Below are 7,735 nucleotides of genomic sequence, written 5' to 3'. Positions count from 1 at the left end.
TTCCAGTGGGCTGGACTCACGCTGGAGAAATTTGTGGATTTTTCCTCGTGGGTAGGGGATCCATTGGAGCAGGGGAAAAGGGTGTAAGGACTCCTTCTCCTTTAAGAAAGAAGCAGCAGTAACAGCACGGAATGAACTGACCTGCACTCCCCCAGTCCCTGCCCCCTGTGCTGCTGGGGGGAGGAGGTAGAGCCGGGAGGAAAAGGAAGGTGGGGGGGGGAAGGTGTCGGTTTTAAGATCTGGTTTTGTTTCTTTCTGTCCTCTCAAGTAATCGGTTTTTATTTCCCTTTGTCCTTCTAAGTAATCATTAATAAACTGTTTTGCTTTGAGAAAAAGCGCTGCCTGTTTTGCCCAGGACCATGGTTGGTGGGTGCTCCCTCTGTTCTTGCCTCAACCCTCAGTCCTTTTGTTTTTTTTTCTCTCCTCTCTACTTTATTGGAGAAGGAGAGACTGTGTGAGTTTTAGTTGCTGGATCAGCCTAAAACCACGACAGTCCTTTTTGGCGCCCAACGTGGGGCTCGAACCCACGACCCTGGGATTAAGAGTCCCATGCTCTACCGACTGAGCTAGAAATTTTTCACCTTTCTGTTGCCAGTCCAGATCCACCTGTTGATTGTTTTCATGTTCTTCTGTGGCCCGACTCTTGGGTACATGGGCATCTACATGTCGTACTTTCACAATCAGCTTCTCTACTCGAGCAGCAATGTCTTTCCACAACGGGGCAGCCCAGATGGGTTTACCTCTGCGTTGCCAGCTGCTCTGCTGTTTTTTTTCTTTCTCTCTCTCTCTCTTTCTCTCCCTCTCTGCCCCTCTCTATTTCGGGGCCTCGCGTTCGTCCGGGATTTGCAGTTTTCGGGACGAGACGGGCTTCGCATACGAGGGGTGGTGAGCACCTACATTGTATTAAATCATCTGTATTAAATCACTCTTATCTCAACCCACGGGTTTCACGTTTATCCTTTAATTCTCTCCCTCATTCCTGGGGGTGGGGGAGGGGGAGTGACCGGCTGTGTGTGGGGCGGTTCAACATAACCCACGACAATGCAAAGGAACCCAACCAAATAACCACTATACACAAGCAAAGTATTTCTACCGACATTAGTGATGATTAGATCACATTTGCAAGGAGAGCCAAAGGGTCAAATCAATATTTAAAAGTGGAGAATGTAATTTGTTCATTCTAATAATGCTGAATTGCAGGAATGGCTTTCATATAACTTTTAAAACTGTTTAATTTAGCATGAAACTAAAGATTAAAAACTTGTACCTTAACAGAATGCTTTTACAAATCATACTAGCTTACAAAAAGTTAATAAAATCAGCTTAACCTAAACTGTTGCTGCAGCATTGCTAAGTATTAGAAAATGTGAGTTTCAAGTGTCTATTAGCATTTAGTATTTCATACTCATTTAAGCACCTTATTTTCCTGTAAAACAAGCTAGAATTGCAACATCTAGGCAAATGACTTTAACATTTGGTCTTCATAAGCTGACGACAAAATACCCAGCATTAAAAAAAAGAATTTCTTTATGAAGAAAAAAGTGTTGTTTCTTGAGAAGCTGCATTAATAGATAACATTCTCCTAAGACAGTGTTTTAATTAAACATATATATAAAATGAAATTTATCTCCCATCACCTTGTTTCAGTTCATTTTTCTTTTGGCTTTACCTCTACAGAGCCAGAGTTGTAAAACCAGGGAGGCTGTAAGAATTTCCAACATGAACTTCTGCATGTAAAAAGCCATTAAACTTCACCAAGTCACCCCCTTTTTGAGACCTGTAACTTTTCCTTTTTCTTTCCACCCTTTTTTGCTTTCTCCAAAGCATAACCTTTGGCCTATATTCACGGTCTGTGCAGAGACTTTGGAAGCAGAGGGATTTGAGGCAGAAACATTTCCTTGGGCAATAGAAGTGGCAACAGCAGGAGTACCAGGGAAAACAAAGTGTTAGGATAAATCTCCTCAAAAAAAAAAATCACAGTGCCAAGCTATTCCTCCCAGCTACTACATACATATGGGGAAGAATCTTAATCACCAATGCACAAAGTATAGAATATAGATCTACAGAACTTTAGAGTCAACTTAGATAAACTCACAGTGTTCACTGGAAATAATAGTAATAAAAAAATTGGAGTATAAGCAAGAGAAATGCACTGAAGTGTTAAGACACAAGCCCGGCGTTCATACAGTTTCAGAGCACACATTTATGGCGCTGCCAGTCGGCGCACTGCGGCTGAGAGCTCTGCTGCGGCTCTAAGCGCTTTCCAGATGGCAAAGGAGAGCAAAGAGACACAGGCAATTATTGTGGTGGAGCTGAGCTCTATCACAACAACCACCGTGCAATACAACAGCCGACATCAGCTCGGTGGAGGAGGTTTACTCAGCAAAAGAAAGCAAAAAGGAAGATGCACAGAGAAGGGCTCAGAGTGGCTGAAACTCCTGGAAGGGGCACCTGGATCCTGTCTCCCTGGGTTTGATAGCACTCGCATCAGCCAGTTCCCAAAGGAAGATCTGGTCCCATTTGCTCACAGGTATTTTGGCTTTCAAAAATAAATTCTTATTTCCCCAAATGCATTCCAGGCTTTTAAGATACGGTCATTGCTACTGCTTCTTGTCATCTGTTTCACAAAGACTAAAGGGAATTCACAGTGGTCTTTCACAGAGACTTTCTGCTTTGTCATTAGCTCATGGGGTGTGTGCTGTGAGCATTTCAAGGGTTGAAAATAGAGCTTGGGTGTCACCTGGGCCCTCCTGCCTGACAGAGCACGGAACACGCCTCCAGCACTCAATACAGACTGACATACATTGGAAACCTAGAAATATAAGCACACACATGTACTAGTACATATAGATCTAGGAGCAAAACTAATCTCCAGCAATTATCTTAGGGAACAAGAGAGCAGCAAAACTCCCCATTTGAGATCACGGCTGCTACAAGTCCAGCCTGAAATACGTGTCTTAACCATTATTCCTTTCCTGCGAATTACACTGTTGTACATGTCATTAAAATATAAGCAATTTCAAGGTCTCAGACTAATTTCCCAGTAACTGCTACCTCATTCCTCTGGTAGTAAGGCATAGCTTTATTTTCACTGTTATTACTAGTGATTCCTTTTTGATTTCTGGGAAGCCCACAGAATGGAATGAAGGAGGAAGAGGAGCACTTCCACCTAGAGCTGGTTGAAAAATAGAGTTTTAATCCTGGTAAAATTCTAATACCTCAGACTACTTCCCACTTACAATACCCAGTTGTTTTGAAATTTTCCATCAAAACCTTGGGCAAAGGTGGTTATCTCCAAGTGGAATATTCCGATTATGGTGAAATTTGAGCAGAACATGGCTTTGCTTCAACAATGCTTCTATAATTTTTAATTAATTCAGAACAGTCTTGTGGAAAAAGGCATTAAAATGAGATTTTGCAAATACAGATTTTTTTTTTAATTTCAGTTATACTTTTGCATTATCTACATTTTTCCTACTTTTTTTTAATAGTGGAAATCTTGGCAATGTTATTTGCTGCTGTCATAAAAACAAGCCATCTCTACCCTGATGATTTATATAGCTAGACAGTATGCAGCATGTATCTGAAGTCATGTATAGTTGAAATTTGCTTGAAACGGTATTTTCATGTTACACTTTGACATCACACCAATAACCATTGGCCATGTGTTTGGTAAGGATTGAAAAAAGCACTATCCTCATATCAGTTGGGGAGAGGCACTTGCTACTTACCAAATTTCTATTTCTATTCATGACATTTCAAATATCTGCTATTTTAAATATCAAAACCCACAAGAAATATCCACAGAAATACTGGATAAGAGAAAAAACTTTATATTAAACACAAAAGAAGATGCTGCATTTCATTACTAATTGTTGCACTAAGCCAAGCTTCAAGTTAATAATCTACAATTGTCAGGAAAAAGACAAAATATTTTGATCATATACATCCAATTTCTCTGCTTGAAAACAAATTCCTTTCAAAGAAGGTAACAGTTAATACTACAGGGAGTTTTTGCCCCTTTGCAATGTTCTATAGTTCTAAAACACTAGCTGGAAATAGGACTTCAAGGCAGCGGAGGGGAGCATAAGCTGAGTTCAGGAGCTTTCTGTGATTCTGCATCCATTGAATCATTAGTACTTCTGAAACTCAAGAAAACTGGGTATTGTATAAAATAGCTGGAGGGAACAGCTTCAGAACATTAAAATACAGTCCATGGGCAATTTTCTAAAATAACTCCCCTTTCCATAGTTCTGGCCTCCTTTTTAATATTTTAAGCTAGATGCCTTAAGAGATATATGTATTACTTTCCTTTCAGTATAAAATTTCTCTTTGACAGACTGCTTTGGTCTGGGGGCCCCAGCGCTGCTGTCTGCTGGGGGCTCTGCATCGCTTCCCTCAGCCCACCGGGACCCCGGCACACCTCGCCAGGGAAGCTGCCATGCAGGGTACAGCACAGTTTTCTTTGTATGCATTGCTTTCTTCTTTTGGATGGGGGTATGGAAAAGTTTCTTAGGAGCTGCGGTTCTTTGTTCTTGTGTTGGTAGCTCTTCAGAGCCGACAGCGTGATAGGCACATGGAAAAGACCAGGTGGTATCACTGCTGCTCTTGTTAATCAGTGAGCTGAGGGGTTAATTCTACCTGTGTTACACTGATGTAAACAAGGAGCAAATACAGTGTTGTCTATAATGCTAAACTAAGATAAAACATACATTAATAAGAGTAGCCAAAGGCTGGACTTTTGGGGTAGGGTGTCGACAGCTTTTAGAGATTTACAATTTTTAAACTATAGAAGTTAGAGGCAAAGTTTCCTGTGGATCATTTCATGAGACTGAAACCACACCAGTCACATCATGGGAGAAGCGGGCTCCGAAAGGCTTGCTGGTTTTGTTTGGCTGTTTGTCAAGTCATCTGCAGGGCTTTTCTGCCAAACAACAATATGGAAAATGTGAATACTAACACTGTAAAAAAACCTTAAGTATTTTTAAATGACAATTGACAGGTAGAACACACACAGAATTCATAGTTTTAAAATATGTACAAAATAATATATTGTTCAAGCAATAGTGTACAGTATCATGCTTTCCTAGAGTGATCTTTTAATTTGAAGAATTTAATCTTGCTAAAGCAGAATACAGATGTGGAACAGGTAAATGTTTACCCATAGAAGATACACAGGAGAAGAAATTCAGTAGTATCTAAAGGACCACAATAGTAACAACAGTGGAACAGTGAAGTTACAACTGTCTAGAAACAGCATAGGAGAGTGGAAAATTTAGCCTTGTGCATTGATTTAAATAAAAGCCTGCACAGATGTTGTTAGATCATATTTAAAGTGACATTGTGTTAAGAGGATTCAGACAACGAAGCTGAACTGGTGTAAGCTCGGGCAGAATCTGGCCCTGCCTACCACATATATTATACATGCACTACTCATGCTCTTCTTTTGTTCTACTCGGTTTTGACCTAATGGTTGTCTGTTGTCTGTGATGTTGACTTCATCCTTGACCCTGGCTTTCTTCCTCTCCCTGTATCTCCTGTGGCTGCATATTGCTGTTCTCATTGCTTTAGCCATCTCTTTCTACTAAAACTTCATCCTCAGTGAAATTTTCCATTAAGAAATCTGATTATTTAAAGCTGTCACTGAAGTTAGTTGCTTTCCTAACTTGAAGTGCTTGTATTTCGACCTTAATGGTTCTTAATATAAGCACCCAGCAGAAACATTAAAATTAACCTACTTAAGGCAAATTTTAATGTAAACACATGAGCCTTTTCACCTTCAGCTATCCCTACCAGCTCTTCATTGATTTCAGGATCTGTTCAAAATATCTCTCCTTGGTTTCCTCCATGGATTTTCTCCAGACTACCTTTTCATCTAAAGGCTTGACTTTCCATTCCACCTCTCCTTAGGAAGTAACTTTCATCAGAGCCACGTGGTACCAAATGCTATCAGGTAAGACCGTGTTATACACAGCTTTGTTTGCATTGTATATATACAAATGCAGATAAAGTCAGTGGAGAATAAGATTCCATTGGTCAGTGCTATGCAAGAGCACCCTGGGATAAACAGACCATCTACAACCCAGAATACCCCAAACTGTGTCCAAAGGGTGTAATTTGGGTAAAAAAAGGAGGAAATTGGGTTTTCAGAGTTGAGAGAGAATGGTTAGTACACAAAGCCTATGGCTACAAGAATATTGAATATAATAGAGATCGTGATGAAGTAAACTCTCAGCCTTTCTTCTGGCATGACAGGCAGTGTTCAGGGAGGGGGGGCATTATAGTTGCCTTATTTCTTTTCCCTTACTCAGATCTCTGAAGGAAGACACCCTGCTAAGTTGTATGCTCCCACAACAGCTTAAAGATCCTTATAACTAGCACAAACATGAAGACTTCTCTGCCTTAGCCAGCAACAAATTAAAGCTGTAATGTTCCTGTGAGTTTTTCTCACCTGATTAGCACCACTCTCCATTCTGTCCTTTTGTTACAGTTTTACCAGCACTGTTTATAAAACTGCTCCTAAGCTGCTTCTGCTATCCAAAAAAACCTACCACTTTTCTCAATCCTTCCATCAAATCCTACTGCTTTCCCATTCCTTTTCAAACTTCATATAATACCTGTATGACTCCTTTAATTTTGCTACAAATTCCAGTTAACAGAGGGACAAAAGAGAGAATAAACGAGATTGCCGTGACATTTGGAAAGTGACATGGACTTGCATAAATGCCAGTTTACTACTACATTTGTACCAAAACCAGTAACATCAACACTATGTTTGTGGAATACATATTCTATCCAGCAGGCAGCTGACAACTCTCATGGACAAAGCATGAACAGCCACCCTCATTCTCCTCTCAGCCATGGCAGCAGCAAGTCCATTTTCAGTTAGGCAAAAGAACTGGAATACCCCTCTGTGTTGTTACTTGTAAATTAAATTAATTTTCAGTTGTCTTCTTAACATTAGATATTTTACAAATGCCTGTTGGACAATAATATTTCAGTTTTCACAGATAATGTTTGGGGCTTGCTGCTTTCTTAACAGTGACATTATTTTTGATACATTTAACTCATCATTTCCATATTTTGTAGCTATAATAGGAAGCAGTTGCATAATCAGCTTGCACATTGTTGTAGCTGTGCCATATGGTCCTGTGGTTTGCATACCACAGAGTGAAGAACAAAAATGAAAATCAGAACGTAGTCAAAGTTCTGCCCTGGAAAGCTCATATGCAGCCAAACCCTCTACTTGGACCATGCCCATACCAAGTTTCAGCACTAAATATTTCTTCACAGAGGATATGAAAGAGATGAAAGAACTCAAGAACAGTCTTGTGTGAGAGGACTTTCAGAAAAAGTAACATGCTATGTGCCACACTACAAAAAACATACAACAGCAGAAAGCAGGCAACCAGACATAGGCAAGGCAATGTGACGAAGTTTTCTACATGAGTTTCTATGCTTAGAGCAACATTGGAGAATTATGGCATGAGAGCTCAAAAAAAGTTAATTTTTGACTGTCCTGCCTATTCCAGATGCAGCCATACGTGCTATTGGCACTGGTCCTCGTCTGTCTGGAGAGGGCTTGTCTCATACACCTGAACATGTAGTTTGGTAACAAGGAAAGCATGGCTTCCACCTAGTTGCCAGAGTCACAGTAAGCTAGAAACATGGCATGTTTTCCCATGCGGGGAGAAGAACCAGAACAGCCTTCCCACATCATTGTGTCATGAACCTC

General features: G+C 40.4%; 1 non-coding gene across 1 annotated transcript; it reads right to left on the bottom strand.

The window, feature by feature from the left end:
- Nucleotides 1-500: 500 nt before the first annotated feature.
- TRNAK-CUU (transfer RNA lysine (anticodon CUU)) lies at nucleotides 501-582 on the bottom strand. Its single transcript has one exon. It is a non-coding gene; the product is annotated as a tRNA-Lys (tRNA).
- Between the last annotated feature and the right edge of the window lie 7,153 nt (nucleotides 583-7,735).

This window comes from Tauraco erythrolophus, chromosome 10, assembly GCF_009769465.1.
Source record: "Tauraco erythrolophus isolate bTauEry1 chromosome 10, bTauEry1.pri, whole genome shotgun sequence".
Lineage (NCBI taxonomy): Eukaryota > Metazoa > Chordata > Aves > Musophagiformes > Musophagidae > Tauraco > Tauraco erythrolophus.
This window is presented reverse-complemented; position numbering and strand designations above follow the sequence as displayed.